Source organism: Sus scrofa, chromosome 7, assembly GCF_054392235.1.
Source record: "Sus scrofa isolate SSC_HxYL_T2T_F1_AM1 chromosome 7, Sscrofa_HxYL_maternal_Yorkshire_Landrace_v2.0, whole genome shotgun sequence".
Classification (NCBI taxonomy): Eukaryota; Metazoa; Chordata; class Mammalia; order Artiodactyla; family Suidae; genus Sus; species Sus scrofa.
In genome coordinates, this window is record NC_139389.1 from 99,058,647 (window position 1) to 99,071,540 (window position 12,894).

At 37.6% G+C, this 12,894-nt stretch overlaps 2 protein-coding genes and 1 long non-coding RNA gene across 10 annotated transcripts in view; 2 read left to right on the forward strand and 1 right to left on the reverse strand.

The window, feature by feature from the left end:
- Positions 1-12,894, reverse strand: part of KLHL25 (kelch like family member 25) — a 665,168-nt gene that overhangs the window by 378,248 nt on the left and 274,026 nt on the right. The window lies entirely within an intron of this gene.
- The window catches only part of AKAP13 (A-kinase anchoring protein 13), a 333,498-nt gene that overhangs the window by 115,886 nt on the left and 204,718 nt on the right, over positions 1-12,894 (forward strand). The gene's annotated exons all lie outside the window — the stretch shown is intronic.
- On the forward strand, positions 1,212-9,470 carry LOC146401798 (uncharacterized). Its single transcript, XR_014811004.1, has 2 exons — positions 1,212-5,310; positions 7,177-9,470. It is a non-coding gene; the product is annotated as an uncharacterized LOC146401798 (long non-coding RNA).

The window sequence follows — 12,894 nt, forward strand, 5'->3', positions numbered from 1 at the left end:
GCCTGGGAGTAGGATGTTATCCTGTTGGCCATCCATGAGTTTCACAGGAGTAACTTGATCAAATTGTATTCTGGAGACTTGACTGCTTCCTCCTGTGCAGAGGGCTAGCCTTGGAAGCCTGGAGACTCAATTTCATAGATGACCTCAGAGGAAAGCCAAGAGAAATGACCAACCGAATAACCAGGGATATTAGGTGAATAAGTACGGGAGGTGGGTAGAACAGAAGTCAAGCTGTTAATTGTAGAATGCCCCCACTTTAATCATCAGCTTTCTGGGAGGGCATAGAGGGAAGAGAGGAATGTTTTATCAATAATAAACATCCTTATGCTCTCTACGTTTTAACCAAATATCTGTCTGCTCCTGCTAGCAAAGGGGGACTTGACTGTCTGTTTAAGTGTTGACCTAATTACGCTTGCATTTCCAGAGAGTTGTGAAACATTTGTGAGAGGGTGAGGCTATTTCTTTTTTAAAGCTACCAGCCAGCAACACCCTCTGACTAATTTAGCTTTGCTTATTATTAGTAAGAATAGACTGAGAGGCAGGGTTGTACATTGAAACAAAAAGCTTATACTCTTAGAATTCTAAAAAACTCTTTTTAAAGTAATACTTCCCATTAAAGGGGCCATACATTAAACATTTTCCAGACTTTTTGTAACTTGATTTCTTTTCCAGCTGAAGTTTCAAGATTCTTCCTCATTATAGAGAGAATAGTCCCTAAACCATTCCCTACAAAGGACTCTACAAACTGTTTGAGCGCCATCTGCTGGTTTTATTTCTAAATTATTGTTTCTAAAAATTTTATAGCCACACCCACGACATATGGAAGTTCTGGGCCAGGGATTGAATCTGAGCCACAGCTGTGACCTATGCCATAACTGCGGCAATGCTGGATCCTTTAACCCACTGCACTGGGATGGGGATTGAACCCGCACTGTCACAGCAATCTGAGCTGCCATGGTTGGATTCTTAACTACTGTGTGCCACAGTGGAAACTCCTGCTGGTTTTATTTTAATGGACCAAATAGATGGTGCTTGGAAATCTTTAAGAATTTGTGTATATCTTAGTGTTGCAAAATTATGAAGCTGGAAGACAGCAAGAATTTTGATTTTTTTTTTTGTGTTAGCATTGGGGAGGGGGATGCTTTTGGCTGGAATATAGATGTATGTGATTAAAAATGAAGAAGGCACTTTAGGGATTTCATTGACCCATCTTTTTTTTTTTTTTTTTTGCCTTTTCTAGGGCTGCTCCCATGGCATGTGGAGGTTCCCAGGCTAGGGGTCCAATCGGAGGTGTAGACGCTGGCCTACGCCAGAGCCACAGCAACGCAGGATCCAAGCCGCATCTGCGACCCACACCACACACAGCTCATGGCAATGCCAAATTGTTAACCCACTGAGCCAGGGCAGGGACCGAACCCGCAACCTCATGGTTCCCAGTCGGATTTGTTAACCACTGTGCCATGACGGGAACTCCAACCCATATCTTTATCTGACAAAAGATTAACCTGTTTGAAATAAAAAATTAACTTCAAATGTCAAATGAAATGGCTACATGTTTTCTAACATTGCAGTCAACCAAAGCCTGTTCTTCTGGAATGAATTTAGTTTATGCCTCCCGATTAGTAAATTTCACAATCGATTTCTCTTCATGTTACTTGAGGTGCTTTGAGGCATTTTCTAAGGAAAGTGTTATTAAAAGGGCTTTGCTGGCCAGTCTGGAGAGTGGGCTTTATTAGAAGGGGTATGGAGAGAATCTGATTATCTTTCCACTAAAGAGAGAGATAGGTAAAGCTCCCAGGGTAAGTAAGCAGGGATGATGGTATTATAGTCTCTTCTTGTTACTGGTCCTTTTGGGCCTTAGTTTTAAGTGACTGTTTATAAGGACTACCGAGCTGAAAAAATTGGCATAGCCAGACCATTAGATTTAAGATCTTTTAATTTCTCATCTAGTCATCTTAGGTGTTTAAATGAGTTGAGAGAGGCAGTTTTTTTGCAGGAAGAAAATCCAGTTTGGCATTCATGCATTCATCTAACATCTGTTGAGCACTTAAAACAACCAGATATACTTTTAGGCCATGATACGGCATTGAATAAAATAAATATGTTCCATGGCCTCATAAAATTTACATAATAGTTGGAAGGAGAGGAAGGAATCAGGGAAATTCATAAATATTTACTCTTAGAATTTTACATATATAACATGTAAAATATACAGTGTATATATGTAAATGTGTGTCTGTGTATATGTGTGTGTGTGTGTATATATATATATATATCTGTATGTGTATACATACATAAGCATGCAAATAAATGCATGCCTCAGATAGTGAAAAGTGCTATGGGGGAAAGTCAGTCAAGATGAGAGTTGGGACAGGAGAGTTCATATTTCATTTAGAATAGACTGATACGGGACAGTTGAAGAACAATGATTATTAACATAAAAGTTTGTTTATGATTATCTTCTTTAATCTTCCAACCATGCATAGAAAGTACATGGGGGAAATAATGTTGTTAAGTGTTCAATGGCTCCCCTTGGACTAGAGTGTGAGCTGGAATCTGTGGCATTTCTTTGTGTCCTCCTCTCCTGCTTGTTCTCTATGTTCAAGCCATGGTGCATTACTCCTCAAATGGGCCATGGTTGTTCAAAGCGTGTAGGCGTCGACTAGGCAGACAAAGGATTGAGTCTCTCTAAGGAGAGGGAACCATAATGATTCTTTTAAAACATGAATCAGATTATGTCACTTTTTTTCAGAATCTTCCAAGAGCTTAGCATCACACTCGGAAAAAATCCAAACTCCGACCTCATCTCCCATCCAGTGTTTATTCACTTGCTCCTCCAAACTGACCTTTGTTGTTCCATGTTCACTTTGGGTTTGTACTTGTCTTGAAATTGCTGTTCTCTTGGCCTTGACCACTTATAATTTGCTGCGTCTTTCAGGTTTCTGCTCAGATGTGACCTCTCTTAGTAGCCTTCCCTGACCACCCTACCTGAAATAGCCTGTCACCCCACTTCTGACATGCTTTAATTCCTAACCCTGTCCTGTTCTTTTGAAGAGAACTTTCCCCCAGTGGTATTTCTTATAATTTGATTTTTTTTACCTGCTAAATATAAGCTATGTGAGGCCAGAGGCCTTTTCTCTTTCATGCTTATTCCTTAGTTCTTAACAATATTTGCCACTTCGATGATCAATAAATGTTGTAATGAGTAAATTCATTTTGCTGACAGACAAAATGAGTTTTAAGTGGCTATTGATCAAGTCTGTAGCTATTAAATGACTGATTATGATCTTAACTTCTGAGCCTGTGTTTTTCCTACTTTGCCTTTTCCACACTACCCTTTGCGGTGGCACATACTCTGTTAATGAGTAACGTGTTGCCTTGAAGAAATAGTGGATGCTGAGAAATATTGAAGGATTGTGTATGTGTGGGCACACTTGTGCACTCATTTGCTCTCACTTTCTCATATACACACGCAAATGCATGTGTGTGAGTGAGTGAGTGAGAGAGAGAGAGAGAGAACTACCACTTTGTGATAGGTGTTAACTGCCCAGAAAAACCAAGCTATTTTGAGACCTGTACAAGTTACTTGGGGAGGTATTAGAAAACCAAAAGAACTGAACAGCCTTGGTCCATTGATTTGAATTTGAGATTTTTTTTCTTCTAGTAGGTCTTCTGTTTTTAGCCTGATGGCAACAATATCATACATTTATGTTAATTCTTATCTTAAAGGCACTCAGGGTACTAACTTATGACTGTGCCTTATAAATTTGCCTTTTATTTTCCTAGAACACCCAGTAAATTAGGTAGCACAAATGTAACTAATGTGCCCTCCCATAATTAAAGCTTGTAGTAGTCTCCTTTTGAATGAATCCCAATGTAAAGAAAGCCAAATAACAGCACTTTGAGGTGCTCACCAGGCAGAAATACAAGATTGCTATCTCTTTGAGGTTTGCTAATACTGTATTGATTTTTGTTAGCTTCATTATATCCAGTGTTTGAAGTCTTTCTGATCTGGTAGCTATTTCCTAAGTGATTTTTGGATTCATTTAGTTTGTGGCCTCTTTCACCTCCTCCCATATACCTGTCCACTCATTGCAACTATTAGCCTTTTTCAGACAGAATTTGAAATCAGGCAAGAGGGAATTCTTGTTCCTTTGGCTCCTTGCAGTGTTTGAGATGACCCTGTGGGAAGCCTCCCTGCCCTGACTTTTGCTCAGTACAGTGTCCAGTGCTTCCTCTAATTCAGGTGTACCTGATCTTTGCTTTTCTTGCAAAATTTTTGCGGCTGAATGTTTGCTTTATGTGTCCCTTTCTCCCTTAAAAAGCTGTGAACTACCAAGAGGGCAGGAATTGCCTTGTCTTTATATCCTCAGTATGTATTATAGTACCTTATCCAAGTGCTCAACCAATGTTTAGTTAAGTGAAGGAAGTGGTAAGTGATGCAGACTTAGTATTTTGCTTAGCATTTTATTTTTGTTTTTTAAAAAGATGAACCCAGCAGTCATTTCACACTTGCTGTATATCAGGCTCTTCGAAGGGATGTTGCGTGTACAAAGATGAATGAGAGACAGTCTCTTCCCCAGCTTGACTCTAAATGGCTAAGCTTTCAGAAGATATTTCCTGCCTAAGATGATCTGTCGTAAGCCATGAACTAGTTCTCCACAGAAACTTTCCTAGTGTGCCCCTTGAGGCAAATGTTTAGGCGTCCATCTCCTCTGCACCTAGAGACACTGTTGTTTATACTAATTTTGGCATTTATCAGGTGGCATCCTGTCTAGATGCATTTCTGTCTGGGCTTCTGGAGGCAGTATTTATAATTCTAGTAATATGTTGATAGTAGAGACAAAATGTATTAAGCAGAGGCACCTGTGTGCTTGTTTAACATGGGTGGATGAGTAACTTAAGGTTATAGTAATGGGAACAAAAGGAAGGTAACAAACACATTAAATATTGGCCTATTAAATATCTTTCTGCTAATTAACTTAGCTATTTGATGGATGGACTGGAATAAAAATTTTATACTAGAGGTTAAAATTATGAAATGAAATAGGCTAAAGGAAATGTTTAAAGTAATAAAATATTTTCACACATTTTAAAGCCCATTTTTACATAGCAACATTGATATTGAATTAATATAATCATATTTTAAAGTATTATTTTTATTAAAATATAGTTGATTTACAGTGTCATACCAATTTCTGCTGTACAGCAAAGTAACCCAGTCACACATACCTATACATTTTTTTCCCTCATATTATCTTCTATCATGTTCTATCCCAGGACACTGGATATAGTTCCCTGTGCTATACAGTAGGCTCTTATTACTTATCCATTCTCTCTTACAAATTACAGTAGAGAGTATTACTCTTTTTAGTTATCATGTCTTTTTAAGCCTTCTTTAATCTGGGACATGTCCACAGCCTTTATCTTTTAACGGCATTAACTATTTTGAAGAATACAGTACCCTTTCTTTTTTAAAGATTTTTCATTTTAATAGAACATTTCTCATTTTCTGTCTGATGCTTTGTGTTCTTGGTTAGAGTACCACACACATAATTTTATGTCCTTCTCAGGGTAGCATATCTAGAGGCACACAGTGTGTATTTGTCTTTATTGGGGATATTTATTTTGATTACCTGGTCCAGGTGTTGGTAGATTTCTTCACTGAATAAATACTTTTTTTTTCTTCCTTGTAACTAATAAGCAGAGATACTTTAAGACAATGTAATGCTCTTGTTCCCCATCAGACTTTCCCCCTAGATTGAGCATTCATTGATATTTTTTGCCAGAATCAATCTCTCCCATTACGGTTGCCAAATGGTAATTTTACAACACTATCTTCACTTGGACCAGTCAGCCTTCATCATTCCTCTGTACCTCTGAGTTCTCCCTTTTCCTCTCTTTGTCTATTGTTAGTATGGACTCATGATTTCCTATTTTTTTGTTTATAATTCACTACTGTTCTTAATTGACAATTTGGTCTAAAATTGTCCCAGATTTGGCCAGAGGAAGCTACTTCAATGTGCAGCATGTCCCCATCCTTTTTTGAGGTGGGTATTTCCTTATTTTTTTGTCAAAACAAAATGTTATGGTTACATCTTGTACATACCCTGACCTAGGACTGGAAACAGCCATTTCTTCGATCAGTCTTGGTTCCTTTTAGTGAAGAATGGTATTGGTGACCGAGATCTGAGTGTTTGGTATGCTCATTACTACGGGGGTTCTCTCTGTGGTGTGAGCCTTTAGTGAAATTAAAAACCAGCTGCCCTAAGTTTCCAAAGGGTAGACTTTGCATTTCAGACAGTGGAAAAGCTGACTCAGTATTTGGTTGCTTTAAGAAATGGCTAGGCAAAGTGGTAAGTCAGTTTCCTATACTCTTGTATTTAAAGGTAAGAGTGAGGCTATTTGCATGACTGTCTGAATTACACAAGGACTCACACTGGAGTTATTCTTTTGGTATTATAAAATTGCCACTTCATGAAAGATAGTACTTTGGAGTAATGATAAATAATTAGTATTACTTACTGTCTTTGTTTCACTTTTCCCATATGAACATTGGGTGTAAATCTAGTCATTTTGGCAAACTAGGAAATTGATTTGGGAAAGGCCTGTAAAACTCTTTACTAAGATTCTTGAGTGAAAGCAAATTTTGTTATAATTTCATAATTCCTGGACCCTGTAAGAATATGCTTCTAAGTATTTGTATCTGCAAGATGTAAAAAGCAGCCTCAGAAATGTAACTTATTTTTTACCTTTTTCCTGCTGTATAGCACAGGGAACTGTATCTAGTCACTTGTGATGTAACATGATGGAGGATAATGTGAGAAAAAGAATGTGTGTGTGTATATATATATGAATGACATACATATGACTGGGTCACATTGCTGTAGAGCAGAAATTGACAGAACATTGTAATCAACTATAACAGAAGAGAGAAAAATCTTAAATTTTTTTTCACCTTTTAACTTTGAGTATCTGTTCATATAAATTATTTGAGAAATTGTTTTTTGGAAACTTATTTTTTAATTTTAAAAAATTTTTAGTGAAGTATGGTTGTGTTAATTTCAGACGTACAGCAAAGTGATTTGGTTATACATACATATACCTTTTTAACATTCTCTTCCATTATAGGTTATTTATTACAAGATATCGAGTATAGTTCCCTGTGCTATACAGTAGGTCCTTGTTGATTATCCAGTGTTTGCATAGTAGTGTGTATATTTTAATCCTAGACTTCGAATTGTTCCCCACCCCACATTTGGTAACCATACGTTTGTTTTCTATGTCTGAGTCTTATTTCTATTTTGTTAGTTTATTTATTTTTTTTTAGATTCCACTGGAAACTTATTTTCATGTAATTTGAAAAAATTTTTAAATTAAATTTACAGGAAAGTTTTAAGAAAAGTTCAAAGAAATCTGATATGCCCTAAACCTAGATTTACAGACTATTAACATTCTACCTCATTTGTTTAATCATTATCTCTCATTCCCACCCCCCACCGCGAATCATTTGAGAGTAATTTGTAGACATGCTCCTTTACTCCAGATACTTCACTCTGTATTCCTTAAGAACAAGGATATCCTCTTACATAACCATGGCAAAATTACCAAAAACCAGGAAAAATTTAACATTGGTACAGTGTTAAATATGTAAACCTCGTTCAAATCTTGACACTTGTCCCATTAATGTCCTTCATAAACAGCAGTTCATTTTTATGGTTCAGGATCCAGTCCAGGATCATGATCATGTATTGCATTTAGTTGGAAAGTCTTTTCAGTCTCCTTTAATCTGGGGTAATACTTCAGTCTTTGTTTATTTTTTTCATTAGTGACATTTTTTGAAGCGTACTGGCTGGTTTTTTTAATAGAAGTCCTCTCAATTTGTGTTTGTTTGATGTTTTCTTCTGACTTAGCTTGAAGTTATGCACTTTTCATTAGGAACACTAAGTGATGCTGTGTCCTGGTAGGATCAAGAGACCGGTGATGATAGTTTCATTATTTGTGATGTTAACTTTTTTGTTTAATCACTTGATTTAGATGGTGTCTGCCAGGTTAACTTACCCCTTGTAATTTACAATTGAGCAGATAATTTTTATAAAATAATTTTTTTTACAATAATCCATCTTTATTTTTAAGAAAACCGAAAGCACAGAGTTAGTTAAAATTGGCCTCAACTAACTACCTCTTAGGAATAACTACTATTAGAGTTTTGGTGTTTCCTTTTCAAATGTCTGTTTTTGAGCAGCTGCTACTTACTGTTCTAAAGAGAGTATCTCAGTGAATAAAACATGCTCTCATGGGACTTAACATTTTGGTAAATAATAAGGGCTATCATTTATTTATTGAGATATAATTAACATATAACATTGTGTGAGTTTGAGGTGTACAACATAATGATTTGATATATACACATATTGCAGGATGATTACCATGAGTTTAGTTAACATCCATGACCACATATAGTTACAAATATTTTTCTTGTGATGAGAACAGTTTTTTCTTAATGAAAGGAGCTCTTTATTCCACGTCATCGGAACATATCAAATTTATTCTTAGCAACTTTCAAATGCACAATATAGTATTATTCACTAGTTAACTATAGTCATCATGCTATACATTGTATCTATTATAGCTCTTATTTATTGAACATTTATTATGTGCCATGCACTGCTATACGTGCTTTACTTTTATCAGTCATTTAATTAACAACCTTGTAAGGTTAAGTGTGACTGTTGCTCTTATGGCAGAGAATTTGGTATACCCCAGGTTAAACAGCTGGAAAAGTGGCATGCCATACTGTGCACAACTCAGGCAGAGACCATCTTTTTAACCATTGTGATATCCTTTTAACCATGTTATAAGGCAAGTTTGAAAGTTAGAAAACAAATTGACTTAAGGTGGCGATACTGTTGAACTCTTGGAGCAGAACTATGGGAGTGTTGCTGTCTGTAATCTGCGATGCTTTGTAATTGCCTAGGGTTTTCTCTTACAGCAAGCCCTCCACTCTCGCTCCTTGTAAGCAGTGACCTCTCTTGATTGGCCCTTCCTAAGGAAATTCTCTTACTTTCCCCTCTCCCTTTCTGCTGACCTGTTCTCAATGCTGTGATGGTTAAAAAGAAACAGAACTGTGATTTGCCAATTTCAGTGGTATAAATACTCCCATAATAGCTGATTTTAAGAAATCAGTGTCGGAGTTCCCATCGTGGCTCGGTGGTTAACAAATCCAACTAGGAACCATGAGGTTGCAGGTTCGATCCCTGGCCTTGCTCAGTGGGTTAAGGATCTGGCATTCCCGTGAGCTGTGGTGTAGATCTCAGACATGGCTCGGATCCCGAGTTGCTGTGGCTCTGGTGTAGGCCGGCAGCTACAACTCTGATTAGATCCCTAACCTGGGAACTGCCATATGCCACAGGTGCGGCCCTAAAAAAGACAAAAAAAAAAAAAAAAAAAACCAGAAAGAAAGAAAGAAATCAATGCCACATCACTGAACACAGAGTTGGCAAAAGATGTGGGTTAGGAAAAGATGTGCAGTAGGGCACCACCATAACATGCAGTAGATGTAAACCTCAGATAATAGAGTGACGTGGCAAACTAATTAAAACATGAGTCTTGAGTATTTATTACATCTCTTTTTAATTTATTTGTAAGCTCTTATCATTTACTTTTAATAATAACAACTAGCTTGGGAATTCCTGAAAATACGATGCATTCTCACAAGGCTCTGCTGACCAGCTCCAGCATACCACTGCAGTTATGAACATTTATTATCTTGCGCTGACTGGGCCCACCTTCACAAACCTGATGACTGACTCAGAGATCAGTGCTATCCCTTCTTTTAACATTCCTCCCATAAAACTCCTTAAGTGTCTCATTCCCCTAATCTCCATCTAACATCTTCCCTGTTTCCAAGGCCTTTTGTTTGTTCCTACACTGTGAGTCACTCTTTCCCATCCCTCAAATGCTTTTCTCTTTTCCATGTCATTTTTTCCCTAATCAAGGTGTGGTCCCCAGTTAAAGGAAGGCCCAAAACATAACTAATGTCTTGGGCCATGGAGAGTCTCTAGCAATATGTTACATCTAATGTAGAGAGAGAATCCTTGATCTAGAAAAGGAAGATCTATTCTTAAAATTCCAAGTTAGAAATCTAGGTAGAAATTTTTTTACTTATTAATAAGTACATAAAGGTGACTATAGTATTATCAGTACAGGTTATTTACTGTATAAATAGTTGAAGATGGGGAGCTGAGAGTCTAGCTACCATTTACAACCATGTAATGATTGGTGGAATTTAGATTACAGTACCTTTATATTTTGAGAATCACCTGTACTTACAAAATGAGGTCTAATATAAATTGTCTTTTCCATTTCTTGTGTCTCGCAAAACTAATTAGGACCCTAGAAAAACTGTCAGGTTCAATGATCCATTTCTCATTAATAGAGAAACATGGAATTTTCTTTATAAGGGTAGCACTCTGTTTCTTGAGTTCATATTACTAGCAAAATGGAGATGTAGATGCATTCTGTTCCTTGGGTTGGATCAAACTAAAATTTCAATCAAGAATTTCTGGTCATGGCTCAGTGGTAATGAACCTGACCAGTATCCATGAGGGTGCAGGTTTGATCCCTGGCCTTGATTAGTGGGTTAAAGATCTGGTATTGCCACGAGCTGTGGTGTAGGTCACAGATGAGGCTTGGATCCTGCGTTGCTGTGGTGTAGGCCGGCAGCTGTAGCTCTGATTAGACCCCTAGCCTGGGGACCTCCATATGCCGTGGGTATGGCCCTAAAAAGCAAGAAGTAAAAAAAAAAAAAAAAAAAAAGTGTCTTGAAAATTGCCTTTGTTAAGTAAAGTTCATCTGTTGTAATAAAAAACACTTCAGACTTGTTAACTGGGCAGCCAGATTAATTTTATTGTTTATTCCTTGGGGCTTGTTCTTCCCCTGTGAAGCAGCAGCATTTGCTGGGTATTCCTCAGGGAGGATGTGATCAAAGCAACCACCTCAGCAGAAATTGCTTGTGTAGATCTGTTTTTTATTTTTTAATCACCACTCTGCTCAAATAACTTTTTAAGGCCGTCTCAAGTAATTCTAAATGCCTGGTACTACTGCAGTAAGATAGGAGTCACGTGGCTGAAATGCAGAGTAATGTTTATTGTTTGCTCCCAGCGGCTCTGTCAGAGTGTGGAGAATTCTCCTTCAAGGAAAGCAGGTACTTTAATTCCAAGTGCTTTTGAAACCTAAATTTCAAGTGAGTTTGAAGTGAGGGAGGCGTTTGTGTTCCCTTCTATTTAATATTTTGGGTAGTTGGCTTAACATTAAAAAAATATGTATTAAACAAAGCTATGAAAGCAATTTATTTATTTATTTTTATTTTATTTTTATATTTTTGGTCTTTTTGCTATTTCTTGGGCTGCTCCCGCGGCATATGGAGGTTCCCAGGCTAGGGGTCTAATCAGAGCTGTAGCAGCTGGCCTACACCAGAGCCACAGCAATACAGGATCCAAGCCACGTCTGCAACCTACACCACAGCTCACGGAAACACCGGATCGTTAACCCACTGAGCAAGGGCAGGGACCGAACCCGCAACCTCATGGTTCCTAGTCGGATTCGTTAACCACTGCGCCACGATGGGAACTCCGCAATTTAAATCTATTTGGTTTTGCCTTAGGAGTGAAAAAAAAAAAGGTTGATACTGAAAGCTTTATTAAAAGGATTATTAGCCATCTCTTCTGACCCCCAGGTCTCACTGGTCTTTTGGGCACAAAGACTCCTGGCAAGATTTTGGGTCTCCTCAGGAAATTGCTGATCTTGAAAAGAAGGATATTTTCTTAGAATTCCAGGTTAGATATATAAGTGAAAACTTTTTTTCTTCTGTAGAAGTCTATGTTGTAACTAGTTCAGGCTTGCAAGTCCTATAGTCTTATTTCCAATCACTCAATTCATCTGTGGCCAATTGTATTGCACAAGTATCCGTGGACACTGTGTAAACAAAAGGGTGTGACTGTATTCCAATAAAACTTTATTTATAGATGCTGAAATTTAAAGTCATAAAATTTTCACATGTTAACAGATAATTTTTCTTTTGATTCTTTTCAGCCACTTAATGTCATAAACAAGCAGAGGGGCTGGATTTGGCCTGTGGCTCATAGTTTGCCAACCTGTGCTTTAAAAGATGAAACTTTAAAACTTTATACCTTTTTCTCAGCTTGAGTCATAAACAAGCAGAGGGGCTGGATTTGGCCTGTGGCTCATAGTTTGCCAACCTGTGCTTTAAAAGATGAAACTTTATACCTTTTTTAAGGTTATAGTCAATATCTTGAGAAATTGATTCTCCTCATATGTGCTACAGACATTTTGACTGGTTGTGGTTTATCATGCCAAAGAATATTCAAACATTTTACCAGTCTAAGATTTTCAAAAATGTTTCCAAGATAGGAAATTATATACACAAGCCCTAAAGTATAATTCTAAGTAGTGCCTGAAGTCCATGATAATTCTGTTTCACCAGCTGTGCTGTTCCTTGCGTTAGGGTGCTTGGGAGCTTTCCATTTCAGCAGTCCTACTAAGTTACAGCTTATTTGTGGTTGATTCTGACTTCTTAAAACAGATTGGAATCCCTCCCATCTACAAGGCACTGCACAGGGCCCTGGGAATAAAGTAAGAGAGAGACACTCAGGGCTATGGGAAATATTTTGAAGATGGTTTTCAGAATCTACCTGTTACAGCATTTCTATTACTAGACCTGATCCCAACTTTGGCTTGATGATTTTTTGTTTTCATTATTTAGTGAAACACTACCTGCTGCTCCATTATGCTGCTGGCCATTAAGTTGTGGCCAAAGGGTGGCTTGGTTCTCTAATAGGCTTTATTATTGCTGAAGTAGAAAGGGGAAAAAAA